The sequence below is a fragment of the Tamandua tetradactyla genome, chromosome 6, assembly GCF_023851605.1.
Source record: "Tamandua tetradactyla isolate mTamTet1 chromosome 6, mTamTet1.pri, whole genome shotgun sequence".
Lineage (NCBI taxonomy): Eukaryota > Metazoa > Chordata > Mammalia > Pilosa > Myrmecophagidae > Tamandua > Tamandua tetradactyla.
Window position 1 is genome coordinate 10,431,660 of NC_135332.1, and position 21,471 is coordinate 10,453,130.

The 21,471-nt window shown below is 37.1% G+C and overlaps 1 long non-coding RNA gene across 1 annotated transcript in view; it reads left to right on the forward strand.

Moving 5' to 3' along the window:
- Nucleotides 1-2,681: 2,681 nt before the first annotated feature.
- LOC143685795 (uncharacterized) overlaps nt 2,682-21,471 on the forward strand; it is a 43,454-nt gene continuing 24,664 nt past the window's right edge. The window contains exon 1 of the long non-coding RNA XR_013176734.1: nt 2,682-2,809. This is a non-coding gene — a long non-coding RNA (uncharacterized LOC143685795). The remainder of the gene's footprint in view (nt 2,810-21,471) is intronic.

Genomic DNA, 21,471 nt, shown 5'->3' on the forward strand with positions numbered 1-21,471 from the left:
CGAGGCTCCCAGCTGTCCCGGGAAGCCGCGTGTGTGGGACGGGCACCGGTCGCCGGCCGCTGCAGCTTGGGGAACCACTGATCCAAGGCTCCCAGCCAGCCTGGGAAGCCGCGTGTGTAGGAGGGGCGCCAGTCACCGGCCGCTGCGGCTTGGGGAACCGCTGATCCGAAGCTCACAGCTGGCCCGGGAAGCTGCCCATGAGGGAGGGGCGCCAGCTGCCAACTGCCGCGGCTTGGGGAACTCACCTCTCCGAGTCTCTCAGCCGGACCGGGAAGGAGGGAGGGAGGGGCACCGGCCGCCAGCTGCCACGGCCCAGGGAAGCACGCGCTGCTCGGGGACCTCACCACAGTGGAGTCTGCAGCCGGTCCAGCTGGTCCAGACTGGGGTACACTGTGTGTTTGGTCTCTGTTGTGGCTCCGGGAGCTGTTCTGTACTGTTTCTAGTTATTTAGTAGTTGTTCTGGAGGAGGAACTAAGACGCGCGCACCTTACTAAACCGCCATCTTCTCTGGAACTCTCCAGCATTTAATTTTTAAATTAACCCCACCTTTGGAAGGAGTGGAGACAAAAAGGGTATAAACATCTTGACCTCAGTCACATGTCCAGTTAGAAGCAAATCCAGCCTCTGAATCCCTGCTGCCTGACCCCAAAGCATCTGTGTCTGTGACCTCTATACTCTACATGATTTTATTTATTCCTCATAGTAACCCTGGAAAGTTAGTATCATCAGCATCAATTTGCAGATGATGAACTGAGGCTCTGGTTTGTTAAATAAATTGTTCATATCACAGTCCATAAATAGTCAAGTCGGCTTTCCAATTTAGGTTGTTGGTTCAAGGCCCTTTCTCCCTTCACTGTTTCCTGGCTTTTTGTGTTCCACCCTCATGGACTGTCCAGGACCTTACTGATAATGAGGGAAATTAGAGACCTACAAGGCTGGCTAGGACCCAGGATATCATGTCATTTCTTTCCCTGCCGCTTGATCAGACTGGAACTCTATATGCCTGGTATCAACATGGAGAAGAAGGTTCTTTTATAAATAACACTGATATGATTATAACAGTAGTAGATATTCACTGAAAAAAAGCTGGAAATTATAGAAAAAAATTGAAACATTGAAAATTTATATTTATTAATATTCTGTATAAAAATGAAAGATACACCTATCAATTGCAGCCTTCCTTATGTCAATGACCTTTCTCATATTTTCAAATATTTTTCTACAATATGATTTTTAAAACAGCATTGAATACTATTAGATAATAATTGATTGAAATAAGTGAGGTTGTTTTGATTGTGTCATTGAAATAAACATCCTTGGCTAATGAATATGGTGATTTCCTTATTACCAATTCTAGCAAGTTAAAGTTATAGTCCAATGGAAATAAAATTTTAAGTTTTTAAAATTTTAAGTTTTTAATATACAGGGCCAAATTGCCTTTGAGAAATTGATGCCCGCTGGTACTCCAATCAGCAGATTTTGAGTATATCCATATCCTGTATTTTTAACAATTCAATAAGGAAAAAATGGCACCTCTTTATTGTTTTAAATGAGATTTTAGATTACAACTGTGGTAAACCGAATTATGGTCCCTCCAAAGTTCTCCTTATCCTGATACTCTAAACCTTTGAACATGGTACTTCAGATGGTAAAAGAGACTCTGCAGGTGTAAGTTAAGGATCTTGAGCTGGAAAGAATATCCTGGATTACCTGAGTGGGCCCAATTTTAATTACAAGGGTCTTTATAAAAGGGATGCAGCAGGTTCAGAGTTCATAGAAGAGAAACGATATTATGATGCAGGTTTGAAAATGGAGAAGTGGGGCTGTTAGCCAAGGAATTTGGGTGGGTTATAGAAGCCGTAAAAGGTATGGAACAGAATCCCTAGAGCTTCCAGAAGGAACACAACCCTGTGGACTCATTTTGGACTTCTGACCTCCAGAACTTCATCCTTGATCCTTAGATTATTTTCCATACTGAGGATTTTATTGTTTCCTTATGAGTTTTATTTTTTTTTCCTGTATTAAGGACATTGACTATTCTTTAATCACATGTGTTTCCAATATCTTCTTCAAATTGTCTATCTTATAATTTGGTTTTAATTTTTTATTATGTGGCATTTTTTTGCATAAAATATAGTAGTGAATATTATGGAATGTATGTCAGAAATTCCTGGACTTGAGTTTCTACTATATAATTTTGGACAAGTTGCTTCACCTCTGTGAGCATTAATTTTCCTACCTGTAATTTGGAGAATAAAAATATCTATATTAAAACAATCCTTGTAATGATCAAACAAAGTAAACATGTAAAGAATTGTCACCATATTTCATATCTAGTATGTATACAACACATATGAAAAGTTTTTCTGCTTCTTTTCTTTTGTGGTATCTTTCTTTACTATTTTGTGAGAAAGGCCCAGATGTAGGAGACTGGGCATTTTATCTTGAATCCATTCAAGGTCTTATGTTGTCATGAACTTGCTTTTTAAAGTTTATATCAAATTATTCCCACCACTAAATATAGCCATTTTCTCATGCCTCAGATGTTAGAGTGGAACTCTAGAATGGCCACTCTCATTTGTTCCTATCTAAGGTGACTTTGATGACTTGATTCAGTCAGCTGAAAGACTGATGACTGAGGGATTCTCTCTCTTTTACTCCTAAAGTGGTGGATGGGGGAAGAGAACAGAAGGCATTTCTCATCATTCTCTCAATAGAGTCTGCAGAAGATCATCTCCATTTTGATCTGAGTAATGGCAGGTGATGAAATCACAATAAATTCCAGGCTCATCTAACAACTGGCTTAAAGGTGAGTTGTCTATAAAAGTGAACCCTAATCCAAGCTTTTTGCAAAATAGAACTTTGTAGAAGTCAAACATCTGTTAAAAGAACATAGAATTCTAGGCAATATGTATCCAGGAACAATTTGTATAACCTGCCAGTGCTTTTTGTTCTTATGATTTTTCCAATCCAATCATAAGATTCTGCGATAGAATAGCAGTTTGCTTTTGGAGGTGGCAGGGCTGGGTAGAAATAAGCAGAAATGTCTTTTTAAAATACTCCACCTGTGTTGGATTTTCTTCTTCTTTTTGATTTTGTATCAGCATCTGTTTGGCAGGGTTTGGAAAGAGATTTCTTTTTAAGTGGTAAAGAACTTCAGTCCAAAAATGTTTTGCTCTCTTTATCAGCAGAATTCTGAAGTCATCATTCCAGAAAATGGCTAGTTGGTTTGTAAGGTAGCAAGGCATTTTGTTCAAAGATCTAAATATCAGCCTCATTTGACCAATGACTTTAGGGATGCTGCTTATCCTCTATTGGTGTCAATCTTCTCATAAAAAGAGGTTTATAAATGGGTTCCTTTATTTCTGTTGTCCCTTTGACTTCAACTCTATACCAAGTCATCCATTTAGGATCATCATTGAATATGTAAATCCAAAGGTTGTGGTATAGGAGAGAATGGAAAGCATGATTATTCTTCAATAACACAGTGCAAGGTATGCTGTAAGTGTACATGAGAGCCACTCTAGGTATTTGTACATTCTTATTTCACCTGGAACATCTTGTCAATCATTTACTTAGAATGTATCTGTTAATCTACCCTCCTGAAATCTGTGTCATTGCATTTGACTGACTGTCATTAACTGAGAACCCCAAGTCACCTACCATTTTCTCCCTTTCCCTGTACCCTGACGAGAACTGCAAAAGCTGCTTTTCCTTCTTATGTCACCTTCCCCTCCCCCACCACCTGCAGAAGTGCTACTTTCAACAGGACCATCTCTGGTCTTGCACAGTTTTAAACTCTCCTTCTTTTGAAGTTTTGAGGTCAGAATTCTTGTGCCTCAAGTGTCAGGCATATTTTCTGTACCCTTTTCCACCCAGAATGGATCCTTCTCTGCAGATGATGTTATCTGATTTCTCCCACCACTTGAATACCATCGTGTTCTTCTTTTTGTCACACAGTCTTCATCTATTTGTTCTGGCCTGGTCTCTAGATCTTGCACTGCTGGATTCAATGAGTATTTACTAGCATTTATAAAAATAGGAGTCAGTAGTATTTCTGTTTCCTTATTATGCTAACAGTATGGTTAATGATAGATCTTACTTGTGCTTTGTGTTGATATGCATGGTTGGGTGGATGTGTGGGAAATTTGGATTTTGGTATCTGCTGTTAGTATGGTTTTACTGATGAAAATAAAACTCAACCATGCTTTTGTTGCTTTTAAACTAGAATGTTTCACCGTGCCATTTTTACAAATCTTACAGTGATCCTTATCTGAACTGTATTACTACAACCTGATGGATAGATCAGAGATGTATTTCCTGTAAATTCACATATTTATAACTAGAAAAATAAATCAATCTTTAAGATGAAGGCATTCCCTTCTCCCTTAGCCCCTATAAGCATCTTCAGTGGAATAACTTATAGCTCTCTCAAAGTTTCCTGAAAATATTTATGGTTCTAAGATCCTCTAACCAATAAATACCCTGAGATCAAGGCAAGAGGGCTCTTTAGGCCCTGCATTTTAGAGGGTCTCACAGAACCACTTCTACCCCGACTAAACCTATTAAAGAACACACAGGCATCTTTGTCAGTTGGGATCTAGCACTTAGTGCTGGCCCAGTAAGACAAGTAGTAGCTCTAAACGTGTGATAAACATTGTTTAGGCCTCTGAGAAGAGCTTCTCCTTGTTTCTTGCTGTGTCCTTAAAGCCAAAGAACTGTTGCCAGATAACATGAAGCTTTGTGGATTGTACTCTTGCTGACCTCTGAAATGGACACTGCTTCATAGTGCGGGATGATATGGGCAGCCAAAGGGCTTAATTTAAACAAAAGGCAAATTCAATAACTTTTCAGTCTTTCAATCAGTGAATATGAGTGCAATAGATCTTTATGAAGCAAAGTAAGTTTTCCCAGTGCTGCCAACGTCCATTTTCTTGCCTCTCATTGTTTTCTAATTTTTAGTTCCAGAGTACTCACAAATTGGTGCAGGAATTTAAAGCTAGCTACAGTTTACAATTTTAAACAATCCTTATGAAGGTCTATTTGTCAACTTCAGGGATTAGAATATAACAACCAAGTTCCTTTTATTCTTTTGATTAGATCTTATAAATGGTAGGAGTAGGTCTGATTATAACCTCTCTTCAGAACTTATTCTAGAGGTTTTTCATTCTGTTACCCCCAAAAAAATTTGCATCAAAAACTTTTCTGCTCTATCATAAGCTGTTTCTTCTTATATTTAAGAATATAAGTGCATATTCTTATATAAACATAGATATGTGTGTGTGTGTGTGTGTGTGTGTGTGTAGTGAGCATTATTAGATATTCGTACCTTGTAAGTCTTTCTTGCAAAGGTAAGTTTGGGAATTGTGTTGGCATTCCCACATTTTTGTGATTAAATTTCTCAAGTCTTATCTTCCTGCCACATGCAAAGGTATTTCCCTGTTTCTGAGAGAGAAATGTGAATTTCCCGATGCTCTTATTAGAATATAATTGAACAGTAATATATCTGGGAAGCTGACTTAAAAGAAATACATTTGAAATACATTTTCAAAGGTTGATTAAGTACTCATTTCCCTGTGTTTGATCTAAAGTATAATTGTATTTGGCTTGTGCATTTTTAAGCAACTGTGTGAAGGGCAAGTCAACATAACACTTGGAAGTTTCTAGTTCAGTCCCCTAAGGACTCTCTCATGCACGCTGGAGGCTTAGTTGCTCATGTATAAAATATAAAGCTACTGATTCCAACCTACTACCTACCTCATAGACGTGCTGTAATGTTTTAATGAAAATCACTTTGAGCGCTTTAGGGGGATGGGAAAGAGATGCTCTCTATAAACAGAGAATTATTACCAAAATGTTCTTTTGATTAGGTCTTTGGAGCTCCTCTTGAAAGTCTCAGGCTACCTAATGGATGGGGATTTATAGATAGCCATTTATAAAAGCACATCCAAGCACACTCAAATATTAAACAAACACAGATGCGCAAATGAGATTATGAAATTTCCCAACAACAGTACAGCCTGTACCTGTGAATTGATGGGAGGGTCTGATTTTCCATAATTCTAACTATTCTCACCCTCTACCATACATTTGAGACATAAACTGCCTGAGCTGGCCAGCACTGAAATGGCAATCCTTCAATAAAACTCTGAAAAGTTCTCCAAGTGCAAAGCAAAATTAGGAACAGATTGCCTAAAACTGGATCTACACTGACCTTTAGAGTTTTTAGAGGTTTTAAAATCTCATACTACTTGCAGCTGCGAGGTCGGGAGGTCCCTGCTGGTTTGCTGACGTTGGGCTTCATTGTCCCTACTCCTTCTTTTACCCACTAGAATTCCCTCAATAAAATGGTTTGACCTTAAAAAAACAAAAACAAAACTCATACTAGATTGCAACAGATACCGAGTAATATTCTGAAGGACACACAAATAATCATTCATATGCCAAATATATATTTTTTATGATTTTCCATAGATTTTTGGCTCTCTTATAGCAAAATTTGAGTTTTGGGGGCATCTGAGAGTTGCCTAGGGTTTTCTTTAGATATGGGCAGAAAGTCCTTGACCGATAACTCCACAAGAGAGAACCACAGGGCACTGACCAAAGGCCTTAGCTTTTAGACTCTCATTACTTCCTCGTTCATTGATGGACACAAATGAGAAGAAACTCTAATGATGACAATGAAACATTTTTATTTGGATTATCCACACTGGTGTTCTCCTCTTCAGATTCACTAAATCGTTGCTCAACTCTTTGCTTGATTCCTACTCATACAGGCCATCTTCTGTTACCATTTGGCAAAGCTTTCCTGCCCTAAATGTTCGCATCTTGCACAATGGAAATGGTACCCATAAGGTCTCAATCAAATTGTCATGTGAATTATTTTACATTTCATGAGGAAGATAAAAATAAACTAGATTGGGATTGGAAAATCCATTTCATATTATCAACCTTAAGCAGTCTTCATCTGTAGTCATTCCAGCATGGTTTCATCTACTTTCTAACTTATCGTTGAATCCTCTCCTTGATGGTGACTCAGGCCACTCTTCTCTTGCCCAATTCTTGTTACAACTTGGGAGGTTGTTGTGGTTGGTTTGTTTCTAATATCTTGCCCAATCTTTCCACTTTTAGTTCCAGACTATTGCTTTTAACCACTTTCAACTGTTCTGTTCTTTACAGAATGAAACAATGTACTATATACAATCTAGCCCAAGTATATTTTCAGTCTAATTCCAGGATGGCCGCATCATGCCCATGCACTACAAACATTGCAAATGGGAGATTAGGAGCTCCTATAGCCACATCTTAATTATTTTACAATTTCTGTCCTACTAGGGATCAGTTCTAAGGAACTCATGATTATGATTGCATTAATTTCTAATAATTGTCCTGTGATGTAGGTAACATTAAAGTCTTATTTTATAGATGAAGAAACTGAGACCAAGAGAGTTTATACTAACTGCCCAAGGTCATCCAATTAGTAATTAAAGGTGCTAGTAACAACCCAGGTCTAACTGACTCCAAAACCAAATCTCCCTTTTATACAGCTGGCCTTCACAATAATCTGCCTTAAATGCAGCTTTACACATGTTTTCCTTTACCCATCTCTCAAATATTCACACTTCCACTATCAATTCCCATTTTACATTCAAAACATTGTGTTAAATGTTCTCATTGCATTCTTCCATAGTCACGTTCCATTTTGTTTCAGAGAAGTGATCACCTGGGCTCTATGTACACCATGTCTGCCTCCATTCTTTTGCTGGGAAAGTGCACACATTGGACTTTCCCAGCAAAGGTGCTGGGAAAGGTGCTATGGCCACATGTAGCCTCTTCCTTAGGTGCAGAGCAACGAAAATAGAACTCAAAAATTCAACATCTGCAGAAGCCTTCAGAAGTTCATTAAAACAAACATGTTTTTTTCTGGGTTCTAAGAAAAATGTTTTAATTGTCTGGTTCAAATAAAGAATGCTTTTCAGTATAGCCAGAGTGCCTCTTACATGGAACACTGTTATTTTCTAAAGCATTTTTAGAAGTTATATGATTACCCTTTATTCCTAGCTTGATGGTTCTTTATTAAAATGCATTTTGTGTATTTGATTTAGTTGTGAGCCGTTGCTCACTTGGTCAGAACTATCCTGTGTGTGGCAAATATGGGCTGGAAAGAGCTGTATAAAGTATTTCATCTTGCTCAAATTGTACTGTAATTCTTCATTTGGTATCCTGCTCCCTATGCAGATATAATGATAGAAACAAATATAGCAATGATTATAATTTTTCCAAGTAAAATTTCATGTTGGTTTCAATCATGCAGTGTAGCTGAGTGTGAGGCAAAGGTGTATTTCTTAGATTTATTTGTATTCTGAAAATCATTTACTTTAATGAAAATCAGTGTATCCTTTGAATAGTTCAGTCATCCATATGAGCCTGGTTTTCATTCAGATAGCCTCTTATTTAACTTTGAATCAGCTGGTACCAAACTAAGACCAACACAAGATAAAGCTGAGAAAGTGATCAAGATCTCCAAAATAACGTTCCTAACACCGTATTTCAGATTTCTCTTTTTCTTAATTCTTGACATTTTCTTTCTCAGATGTACTGCTCTCTTTAGTGAGCAGCTTCATAACTCTTTGGGAAATACCTAAGAATTCACAAATTTCCCAAATATCCTTCTTTATTGTCTTAATTTAAAAAAATCTAACAGAGGTGTGTGCCCAATGTGTTTCATTGTTGTAGTTCTACGCTCTAATTAATTAATTTCTTCCAAATAATTGAGCATCACTGAGCTTTAAAACCCAGCAGATGAAGCTGTAGATCTCCAATCTTTCTAAGTGTATAATCTGATTTCTTTTCATTAGAAGATGTGACTTTTCTAATATTGCTAGTTTTATATTTTTGCTTTGGGTAAGAGACCCAGATTTCAGGTAAAACTTGTAGTAGATTACCCAAATTGACTTAGAGACAGAGGGATGCAGCAAAAGATAGAGACTACCAACGCAAATTAAAATCCAACTTATATAAGCTTATAATTAAATAGATTACATTAAAAGCAAGGTAAGAAATATTTAAAAATTATCACTTCCTAATTATTTTACTATTATCTATTCTCTGCAAATTATTTATACCTATTGTGTCTGTGTGGGGGAAATGAGATATAATGGACTTGTACTACCTATCTCTTCCCACCTCTGTGTTCAGTGAAGTTGCTTTGGTAGTCAAACTTTTCCATGGTGGGAGTATTTACAATAATGAAATTTGTCTACGCTCTATAGCCACCTGTTAAGTGTTTACCAGCACAACTTTGGGTAGGACCATGAATATCAAAGGATAGACAAAAGGAAGAACCAAACCTTCTAGGTGTTAGTGGAAAATGTTTGACTAGATCCTGGAATTGGACTGAGGAGTAGGGACAAAGAAGGTTGGAGAGGTTCTTCACAGACCCAGAGCTTTCTAGAAAAGAGAATATCTCATCCAACCACCCGATTTCACAGGAGAGAAAATACTGAAGTCCAATATTATGATAATTTTTCCAAGACCATGCAGGAAATAAATGGCTGCCAGGGCTTGAATTACCAGAGACTCTTTCAACTATACCACACAGCAATTTTCTTGTTTTACCCATTTCCGAAAAACAGCCTCATTCTGCACTTTGTCCGTGGCATGTATGGAGTAAATGTCTCTTAAGTGACCCACAAGGAATGCCTTTATTGCTAATATAAAAAAAAGAGCATGCTTATTTAAGAAAATTGCTGCATTGTGGGCTAAATAACATTTCTCTCTATATAAACATGCTACTGCCTTCTCTCCAAATGGATGACAAATATTTTCAGTTTTAGGTAGGCAGACTTGCATGAAAAAATAGACAAATCTTCATTGTGTAATGAATTATTCCAAATGCATTTCAGCAATGCCAAGGGACCATTGGTGGCACCTCTGGGGATTCTTGTATATGGATGAAGGGGATGTGGGGAAGAGGGCTGGTGGGTGGGGTATCTCCCTCTCATTTATCCCTGCTCCAAAGAATCAGCTCCTGTGCTCCATATTGGAGTTCTGCATAGCATTTCATTAAAAAAAGAAAAGGATTCCTATTAAACTAATGGAGATTTAGAAAGTGTTAGATTAGTGGGAACATGGTTATCTTTAAAATCAGGCAGTCCTGGAGTTAAATTATTAGCATGACATTGACAAGCTGATTAACCTCTTTTCATCTCAATTTTCTCATCCTGAGCCATATATGTAATAATACACACATAGCAGATTTTTTGTAAGGGTTAAATGAAACTAATAGGTTGGATTTTTGCACTCTAACACATGAGAGATCCATGAATACCATAGAAGCCTTAAGGTTTTAACCTAGTTTTCAAAGTTAACTTACAAACCAGCTCAACTTCCTTGTCCTTTTCAGTTTTAGAAGATAGTGTTTAGGAGTATGTTAATTTTTAGAATAAACTAATAGAAAGGCTCAAACCCAAACAGAGAAAATAATGGTAAAATAGCAAGAATGACAATTTGTCTTTCAAAATCTATTATCATCCTTCTCATTCATGCTTCATTATAATCCAGCTGAACAAAAAAAACAAACACTGCTCTCTCCATTTTATCTCATTTTCCCTTTAGCTAATTTCCTCACTTACAAAGCTGGGCCAACTAATAATCCTATATCCAGGGCTACTCTATTTCCCTGACTAATCTTGACTGAAGAAGTTTTAAAACAAAGGTCAGTGCAAATTGCATCCACCCCAACATAAACTATGAGGTTTAGTTTTTCACATTTTCTGTTTTAGAATTTCCTCCAAGTTATACTTCTCTATACAATTAAAAGGGCTTCTGTGCCTGATATATCACCAGGATTTCCTATGCACTGGACTATCCTCCTTCATCTTAAAACCCTGGTATAGATCTTTTGCCACAAATGGTACTTGAAATTATGATTTTGGATTTCATCATTTTCCCACCAAGTTGCTTTCATTCTGTCCTGGTGCATCTCTATCCATCATCTTCCTTCCCTCAGCCCCACATATCTATCCAGCTTTAAGATTCCCTCCCTATCCTCTTCTAGGCCATTACTCAGCTGTGCCTCACTGTAACATACCAAATGTGTTAATCGTGTATTCAACTTGGCAGCAGGGACAGAACAGAACACACAATCCATTTTCCCTATCCTTGACCTAAGGAAAGGTAATTGTTAATAAAATTGGCAGCAGTAAGGACAACATGATTTGTTCCCATATTAATTTAAGAATTGTGAGATGCCAGTATATAACAGGTATCCTTCTTTAATGATGAACGATGTGGAAAAATTTAATAACTGAGGGTTAAGGCGTGACTCTAAGAATGATTCTAGATGAAATTCAGGAGCTTATTTGTAGACCTTGAGATTCACTACTGAGGGAGAGGGAATGAAGCTTATTAGAAAAATATTGTTTTAGGCAAGATGAGATAAAAAACGTACAGGTTAGCTGAGGCAGTAGCATGCAAGGGATGTAATAGTGAATATGATATGAGCAGAGAATGAGGCAGGCTTATGAAGAATTTTTAAAGGGTGGAAACTTGAACTTTTCAAGATGGGAAGGGATTTGTAGAGACATGTGGTTAGAACTGAAGCTTGGAATCAACACTGGCAAAGAATCTCCTCATGGCATGTTGGGAATGATGGATGAAAGAGTGAGTGAGATGAAAGGAAGGGAAATTGAGTCATAGTCCTCCTTTCCAAATATTCACTCCTGAGCGGAACTGAGCAAACAGCAAAGTTTGAAAAGAACTCATGACTGGATATACTCAATGAGAGTGAAACCCTTTCTTCCAGTTCCTCTTTGAATATATAAACAACATGCAAATTCAAATAAAAAAATTCTTCCTGGGTCATATTGAGAAACTCTCTGTTTTCTCTGTTGACATGACTCACTGTAGGACTATTCTTAGAAGAATGCAATTTGTAGGGATGGGCAGACCTGTTGGGGGAAAAGCAGAAACCCCTCTGGAATGTTTACCCATTGCTGGGACCATAGATTTTTTTTTCCTACAAAGGTATCTGTTTCTTTTAAAAGACTCCCTAATAGGTTTGAAAGGAAAAAGGTCAGATGTCATAGCATTACTGAGGCAAGGCATATAGGATAGCTTATGTTGTAATAGTCATTAAAGAAGTAATCAACTATGCTTAATGAGTCAAAAACCACTTTTCTTAACTCAAGTCTTAGCCAAGAGAGAGCAGAGAGACAGGCAAACTTGGGGAGGAGTTGGATAACAGATGGTCTTACTTGAGAAGTGTTACTACTGGAGAAAGGAAAGATTGAGCAGTTTATAATTTGTTTTAGCTAGATGGTAGAGAAGAAAGAGATGGGAAAGTAGGGGGTGGTCATAGCTCAAACCAAATCTTAGAATCAAAGTTCTATGCTTAGAATAAAGTATTTTCCCTGGTACAAAGTGTCTGTTTGGGTGGCTTAAATGTACAAATTTGGGGATACTGCCTCAAAAAATGAGCTTTCTCTCCAAAACCTAAAATCCACAAAGGAAATTTTGGATGAAATATATGAGAAAAACATAAAGTTAATTCTCTATAAATTTATAGACACTATTAAGGAATTGGTGCCCTTTTCTTTGTCCTTTCCTTCCTTTGTTTTATTGTCTTTTTATATATTTTTTGCTTTTTGTTAAATGGTCTAGGCTTTGAACCATTTCATCCTGAGATTTTTCTTTTATTTTGCATGGGCAGGCACTGGGAATCAAACCCAGGTCTCTGGCATGGCAGGCGAGAATTCTGCCTGCTGAGCCACTATGGCCCGCCCCATCCTGAGATATTTTATGAATAGTTGTGTTAATAAGAGAGAAAAATATTCAGCAAAGCCCTTTGGCAACCCAACTTGTCTATATTCTTTCCTTGGTAGAAGAATCTGAAGTAATAGCAGCTATATGAATAGACAAAAAAATTAATGCAATGAAAGTAATGGCATGTATGTGTGTGTGTGTGTGTGTGTGTGTGTGTGTAAGATAGATAGATAGATAGATAGATAGATAGATAGATAGATAGAGAGAGAGAGAGAGAGAGAGAGAGAGAGAGAGATTGAGAAAGAGATACTGAGAGAGAATGAGAAAGAATATGTAAAAGATCCCAGCATTCTAGGGAATATACTGGGAGTTTATGTGGGATCCCTGAGCCAAGACATTGCAGTTAAATTAGATGGTATTTTAGAGGGCACCAAGCAATACCACTTTATCTGTTTTATTTTGACCTTCTTCTTAAGATTTTAATTTTCTAAATCACTCACATTTAAAAAAATTTAAAAAAGGAAAACATTGGTTGAGGCAATAAGAATTGACTTTCTTAATTATTTTTGGAAGCCAGCAGTATTCAAATATGCCTAGCACTTCCTGATTGCTTTATATATCTTAATTAGTAAAATTAAATTTGTTTTTGTCTATGCTTTATATGAGGATGGCTGTGAAGTGTTTTACCAAATCTGCATAGCATATTTCAAATGGTCTAAGTTTAAATGCAACTATGTGGCATACGGATAAATCTTGTAGCACATAAATTAACTTTGGAGATTCCCTGGAAAACAGGTCAAAGAGATACTGTCATGCTCTGGAATTGATGAACCCAAGATAGACAAGAGACTCTAATGACCGTTCAGAACGGACATGGAATCTACACTGAGGACCATGGACAGAGAACATGGTGGGGCTACACAAGACTGAAATCAAAATTCCTAGGAATAGAAAGTACAAAATATAGGGATTTATGTGATGGCTGCTTCCCACAAGGGCAACTCTTTCATCCTGGGTAACAATAGTTAAGGAATTTTGCAAATATTTAAGGAATCTTCTAATCTTAGCAGAGAAGACCGGCTAGTATCCAAACAGAACACTGGTAAAACCCTAATGGTATTCAGTGGATTGGAAGATTTCCATTCACATATATGATTTTCTCTTCCTGAAAATATAGGGAAATTATGTTCCTGGAAGAAATCAGATATATTATCATTTTGTATTTGTTTGTGTTTATAAGTTTTATTATCCCAAGTAGATTTAAACTCCTTGTGCATGGGCAATGCCATATAATTATTTCATATTATTCTATAATACTAGAATAGGGATAGGCACATAGCAGTTGCTCAGTGAATTTAGAGGGTTAATTAGATTAGATTGAAAAGCTGGAGAATTGGAATCAAAGATTCAGTTAATTCACAATTCTAGAAGGCTAGACTTGTAAATTTGTAAAATTCTTTCAAATTGTTTTGATCATGCAATTAAAGTGAATTGGCTTTTTCCTCAGCAGAGTTTGTTTTGCAATCTGAATTTTTTGGACTTTCTTTTCAAAAAGGTTGAAATGAAAGGCATGGCAGTGAATCAGCAAGTTAAGAAGGTTAACAATTAGTCATGACTTTAATAGATGAGACAATTACGCCATCTCTACCTTTTAAAAATAACCACATTTTTAATTAGATTTTAATCATAAAGGTCAGAGGTAGTTTAAGTTTAGAAAACCAGAAACATAGCCTGTGTTGGCAAAACTGCTTCATCTCATATGTGTTAAGTTGGCCAAATTAACTAAAACAGATGGTGAGAGTTTTTGTTCCTTAAATGATCAATTGCTGATTGCATGATTTAAATTGTTTTTAGTGTTTCAAGACTAGATCTCAGAACTCAGGTTAATGGGTATTGCTTCCATTATTTTGTTCCTTAGACTGTTCTATGAAATATTAATTTCTTGCTCTCTTGTTTCACAAAGCACAATATGGCAATTAAGAAAATCTTGGTACCTCAGCTTTGACTTTGCTTCTGTGAAATATCCTGCTTCCAGATGCAGATTTTAGATCATAGTGAGCTATCCATTTTGAAAGTATTTAATCCAGACAAAAAATATTGACCACAGATGATAGTTGCTATACTGACTGTACGTTACTGCTTAACAAATTATTTTAAGACTTAGCAATGTAAAACAATCATCATTTTATCATGCTCATGATTTTTTTAGGCCAGGAACTGGTACGAGGCAAAGCAGAAATCGCTGATCCTTGCATTAGGATGATTGGGGCCTCAGATGGGGTGGTTCCAATGGCTGGAGGTGGATGAAATGGCTAACTGGGGTCTTCATTTGTGTTGTTGGCTGGCTTCTTTAGTTCTTTTTTATGGTGCATCCACTGAGATGAAATATCCAAAATATCTCCTTTGCTTATTTGAAATGAGATTCCTGGAACACTTAGGGGTGGCAAACCATCTCTCTTGCCAAGTCATTTCTCCACATGAGTAGCTTGGGTTTCCTTATAGTATGGTGGTCATAGGGTATTCAGATTTCTTACATGGCACCTGGTTTCCCCCAGAGAGAACTTTTCAATGAAGAGAGTACTGAAAGACTCAGATGACAACTACAAGACTTTTTATGACTTTGTCTGAGTTGTCCCTGGATTTCACTTCAAATATGTCACTACAGCCAGACAAGACTCAAGGGGATGAAAAGAATAAACTTGATGGGCTATGGCCTATGTGTTTATGGAGGGAAGGATTGCATGGTGGCCATCTTGGACAAAGCCTTGCATACTATCTTTGTTTTCTTAAACTGTTTTCAGTAATGGAACACTTGCTCCTGATTCCAAGACTTTTTTTTTTTAACATCCTATGTTCTGTGTGTATTATCTTTTCAAATCACAAGCATCATGGGGTCAGTAATTTATTGTTAATTTTATTTTTCTATTTTGACACCAACATGCTACTTCAAATTGCTTACCTTAGTTTCAAACCTTATGTGTAGAACAAAATATTTGATTTTTCAGAGAATCTAATCTCTCAACTTCTTAAATTTTGCCTTTTTTTCTTTCTGATCATCTTCAGCAATTAAAACGGTTTGTGCTAGAGTATTTCAAAGGTGCATAAACCAAATTATGCTATACTTGGGGCTTTTAAATGTTTTTAGTTCAGTTAAAGTAAGGAGTTGATCCAATTATATTATGCATTTGGGCTTTAACCCAATAGACCAGTCATGATCATATCTTATAATGCCATATAACCCCAGTTTGATATTAAGAATGTAAGTCTTTTATGATGATATCCCTTGGCCATTTGAATTAAATTATCACACTGAGTTGACCCAGGGAAATCCGTGAATAAGAAAAAATTGGTCTTCGATGTCTTTTTTTTTCCCTTTGAGGCCTCCTACTTTTTCAGTTCCCAGAGTCTCTAAAAACAGCTCCCCATTCCAGGCCTCTGTATTCCCACGTGTGCTGGTTTGAAATGATGTATGTTCCCTAGAAAAGCCATGTTTTAATCAAAATCCCATTTCATAAAGGTATAATAATCCCTATTCAATAATGTATGTTTGAAACTGCAATCAGATCATCTCCCTGGATGATGTGATTTAGTCAAGAGTGGTTGTTAAACTGGATTAGGTGACGACATGTCTCCACCCATTTGGGTGGGTCTTGACTGGTTTATTCAAGTCTTATAAAAGAGGAAACATTTTAGAGAATGGCAGATTCAGAGAGAGCAGAGAATGCTGCAGCACCACGAAGCAGAGAGTCCACGAGCCAGCGACCTTTGGAGATGAAGAAGGAAAACACCTCCCAGGGAGCTTCATGAAACAGGAAGCCAGGAGAGAAAGCTAGCAGATGATGCAGTGTTCACCATGTGCCCTTCCAGCCGAGAGAGAAGCCCTGACTGTGTTCTGTACGTGCCTTCTCATTTGAGAGAGAAACCCTGAACTTCATCAGCCTTCTTGAACCAAGGTATCTCTCCCTGGATGCCATAGATTGGACATTTCTATAGACTTGCTTTAATTGGGACATTTTCTCAGCCTTAGAACTGTAAACTAGCAACTTATTAAATTCCCCTTTTTAAAAAGTCATTCTGTTTCTGGTATATTGCATTCTGGCAGCTAGCAAACTAGAACACCATGGCTGTGGAGACATGTGGCCATTCCTGGGGGCAGTGATACTGAATACTTAAATCGATCACCTTAAGAATTCTGGGAATGATTTCTTTGCTTTACAAGGATAGAGAACTCAATCCAAGGATTGAGTTCCACAAACTGGCTTGAACCAAAACTGACTATTTGTCCGGGAGTATGACTGGCTTATTGCAATACTTGAATCATGCTGAAAGGAGATCAACAGGACCTATTTCTTGGTTCTGCTTTCCATAGGCTGTCTTCACAAGCTATCATGGCCACTTACTCAGCATGATACTCAGTTTATCATAAAGGGAAGTCTTCTTCCTCTATAACTCAAATAACCCCAAAATTGAGACTCCATGGCTTAGGGTGGTTGAACTCAGGACAGGTGTTCACATCCAATTTGGTGGCTGATTGCTTAGCCTGGCCAGTATTCCACTCTTGGCACTGAGGGTCTTAGCTGTACCAGAAGCAAAAGGGCTGAGAGTGGAAGGTATATTGCTCTCAAAGCAAACATGGGTGCTCCTTCCTCAAAAGTGAAGGTAAATGGTGGCAGCAGCATCCACAACCACAGCATAGTCATATCGTAAACTCTCTTCCTCTGTTTTGCCTTTTCTCCAGACAAGACCAACCCTGCTCCTTTGCCATTCCCTCAGCATCTCAGTTTTAGTTAACTGACAGAAGAAATGAGGCTATTTTGTGGGTGGTCTCTCCTTCAAATCTTCATCTCTCAGTTTCCTATAAGGGCCCAAAAGAACACTTTTTGTGCCTCATGGCTCAAACATCGTTTTTTTTTTTTTTTACAAAAATAGCTCTATTTTCCTCCTGTGCCATATGCATTTCTTCTTAGTATAGCCAAATACAAAAGCTCTCACATATGTTCATTTTTAAGAATAGACTCCTGATATTACTCATGTTATTATACACTAATTTACTCATGTTACTAGACACTAATTTCCATGTATTCTCCTTGACCTGAAATGTAGGATTAGAGGAAAGAGGGAAGGAAAAGAATAACAAAAACCTGCAGAGGTAGGGAGTAGAAAACCATTACTTCTATAGGCCAGAGATTACATACCCCTGTTCCATGGAAATAATACATGGTCAATTGCAAGCCTGTTATTTTTCTAATTAGTAAATAATAATTTATTTGGCTGGGCCAAAAAAATCACTTTTTTTCCTTGTTTGACATAATAACTGGAAAACAAGTTTTTGCAGGAATTATATCCCTGTGTAAACATGTACTCCTGCTTTGCGTTCTTAGATCTGCTATAATAAAAAAGAAGCTTTGACTAGAAAACTAAAAGACAACAAAGGCTTTATACTGCAATAGTGGCATTACAGGGAACTGATTGCTAGGTTCCATAAGTTCTGTGATCCAAAGTCTTTGGCAATGTTGGTAGCTGGAAGGAAAGAATGTCCCAATTAGAGTCAACAAGGTGAGCACCATTCTTTTTCTTGGCCTTCTGTCCCAGAATCCCTGAAATGATGACATTTTGGCTCTGTGGGCATGCATTTCTCTCTCGTCATTTGGTGTAAACAGTTGGAATTTTGGAGGTATGTATGTGTGGAGGTTGGTGAAGATAGGAGTGGGAGGGAGAGAGATACTATCTCTTATTTATTGAACATGTAGAATGTCCTAGGTACTCTGCCAGTGAGATCTATAAATCTTCCCACATACTCATCACAGCAATCTCAAGAAATAGCAGTAATTATTATGATCATTTTGCAATTGAGAAATCCATGACTCGAATAAGTTAGAAACCACGCCCAAGGCAAATTAGTGGCAGAGCTATAATTTCAACTATGGCCTCTAATTCTAAAACCCATGTCCTTTATATTCACCTTTCTAGTTGTATGGCCAATATACTTCTAAGCCCTGAAACCATTTTTTTTTTTTAATTTTAAAATCACCAAGGGATGGCTTTGACTCAGGCTGACTTACTGTCTTCTCTTTCCAGGATTCAAAGTATGTCTGACTAACTTCTTCTAGCAGCATGCACAGCTCTTAATCACTTCTTCAAATTGCATCTTTCTCTTCTTTACGTTAGGGGGAGCATAGTTACATCTGCTTTATCTTCTTCCCTATATTTGATAGCCACCATGCTAATGATTGTATACCCATGAAAATTATCTGCAAACTCATTTTATGGGACACAGGTTTTATCTATATCTATATCTATATCTATATCTATATCTATATCTATATCTATATCTATATGTAAATATAGATATAGATACAGATATTACTGTTACTGCTTTCTATTTCAACTACCATAACTACCATATCCCAATAGCTAATGGAAACTTATCTATGCTTGTCCTTTCTTTCTCTTTAAAGTGTTTTCTATTCTCCTCTCACTCCTGCCAGTGAAGATTCACATGAGCTCTCTAAGCTTCAATTTGCTCACACATATTACAAGGATTATGAGTGTTCTTACAAATAGCCTCTACCTCATGGAATTATTGGAAAGATTAAATTAATCACTCCACATGGAGAACATAGTGCAGTGTCTGGCACACAGTAAGTGTAATGGCTGTTAGTGGTCCTGTTGACCTTATCTCCATTTGATAAGTGAAGAAATTAAGTGCTGAAATTTCAGAGCTGGTATTTATTTCACTTCAGGATGCAGGCCTTTTGGAGCTCTTTATCATTCAAGGTAGTTCATACATTCCTAGGCTACCAGTGCTCACTTTGAGATTCTCATTTTTGCTGGTAGGATGAGAAACACTTCCATGCCAGATGCAAATCCTATTCAACTTGTAAAGAATATCGAGAGCACATGTGTAAAAAGTACAAAATACACCACAATAACTAATGGACTACCTTCAATAATGAAAATAAAGATGATCTAATAGAGGCAATTATTCCTACAAGTGAAAATGTATAAATATTCCTATGTTATCCTTATATAAACCAAGATTCTTTCCTTTATCCAGGTCATGATATTCCCACCTCTCAACCCCCATGCCCTGGCAGGATTTTCTGGTTATCATATTTGTGACTCTAATGGCCTGGAGATAGCTGAGTCTATCAGGAAGAATATTCTATGTGGTAGGAAAAATTTTATTGATAAATGGATCAAGGAATGGGTGAGACTCTCAACAAGCATGTTCAAGTGACAGCATCTACCACAAAACTGTCCTCCAAGGAGGCTGGTATGTTAATTACAGGATGTTTGTGTCTCTGAGTGGGGTAAGTACATTAGCACCAGAGACGATTTTCTTAGCAAGTTGAGGAGTAGAAAAATACCTTATAGGGAAAAGGGAGAAGAAAACATATATTTCATCTTCCCACCAGAATATAAGTTTTGTAAGGATAGGGAATTTGTCTGGTTTATCACTTCTTCCTCAGTTATTATAAAATTTCCCAGTAGATAGGAGGTGCTAAATATCTTTCAAACAAAGGAATGAATAAATATCTCCAAAGACAGGGCGAATTTTCTTCTATGTAGTTTTATTACATTGCTTTGGAAAGGAGCAAATGCCCGTGGAAGAGTTGGAAAGAGACTGATGTTAGGAAGGATAATTCTTCGACCTTCGTTAGGAGCTAATTAATTACCTCTCCACTATAATTGAATGCTCTTGTTTCCATCAAATAACTGGTAGTAAAGGATGAGGATGCATTGGTCAATTCTGGATTCCAGGATTCCATGGGTCACTGGCCAGAGAAAATGCTATATGTATCATCAACCACTATGTAAGCATTTGCTAATAAAACTGGAGAAATTGCCAATACAATGGAGGAAAAACTGCTTCTTGAGAATTCAGTGTTGTGTACCTGTCTTTGTCTGCTTCTGTGGTCACTTGTATAGACAAAGGTAGGTACACAGCACTGGATGTCTGTATAGAACAATACAAAATTATGATCTCCGTACCTGTTATCAGCTTTTCAGAAAATGGAGTAGAGAAAAGTCCTCTGAAATTTGATCATGAATTCCAGCATATGGAATGTTTTTCTTTTATTTGCTTTCCTATTTTCTGTAGGGAAAAAGGAAAACATTCTCTATATAAGTGATACCATTACATGTCGTTTACTTTTGGAAAGTCAACCCTGGTTGGCAAAAAAAAAAAAAAAAGTATTGGCCTTCATACAGAAAGACAGACAGAAGCAAAACAAGTAATGTCTCTCTGTAAAGAAGATACACCAAAGTTATGATGGATAAGTTCACTTTTCTTCATAGAAAAACATGAATCACTTCATAAAATGATTATTTTAAATCATATCACATTTAAGATTTTTTCTTTTGGGTTAGAAGAAAAATTTTAGACATTTCCTATGGGAAAAAGATTTATTTGTTTAACTGTTCTGTTAGTTTGTTCAGCTGGGCTTTTGTTACATAAAGGTTACCCAAAGGTAAAAGTGTGAAGCAATGGATACTATTTACTGTTTACACATATGTTGATTAACAATTGGAAAAGGAGATTAAACATTATAAAAGAACTCTGTAAATGTTTTCTTTTCAACATCACTTAATTGATCATTTTTGCCTTATCTAGAGAATGTATACTAGTTCCTGTAAATTATAGAACTCTTAAATTTTATCCCCTCCAACAAACTCCTCAGTCTTTCTCATTTCCCCATGCTT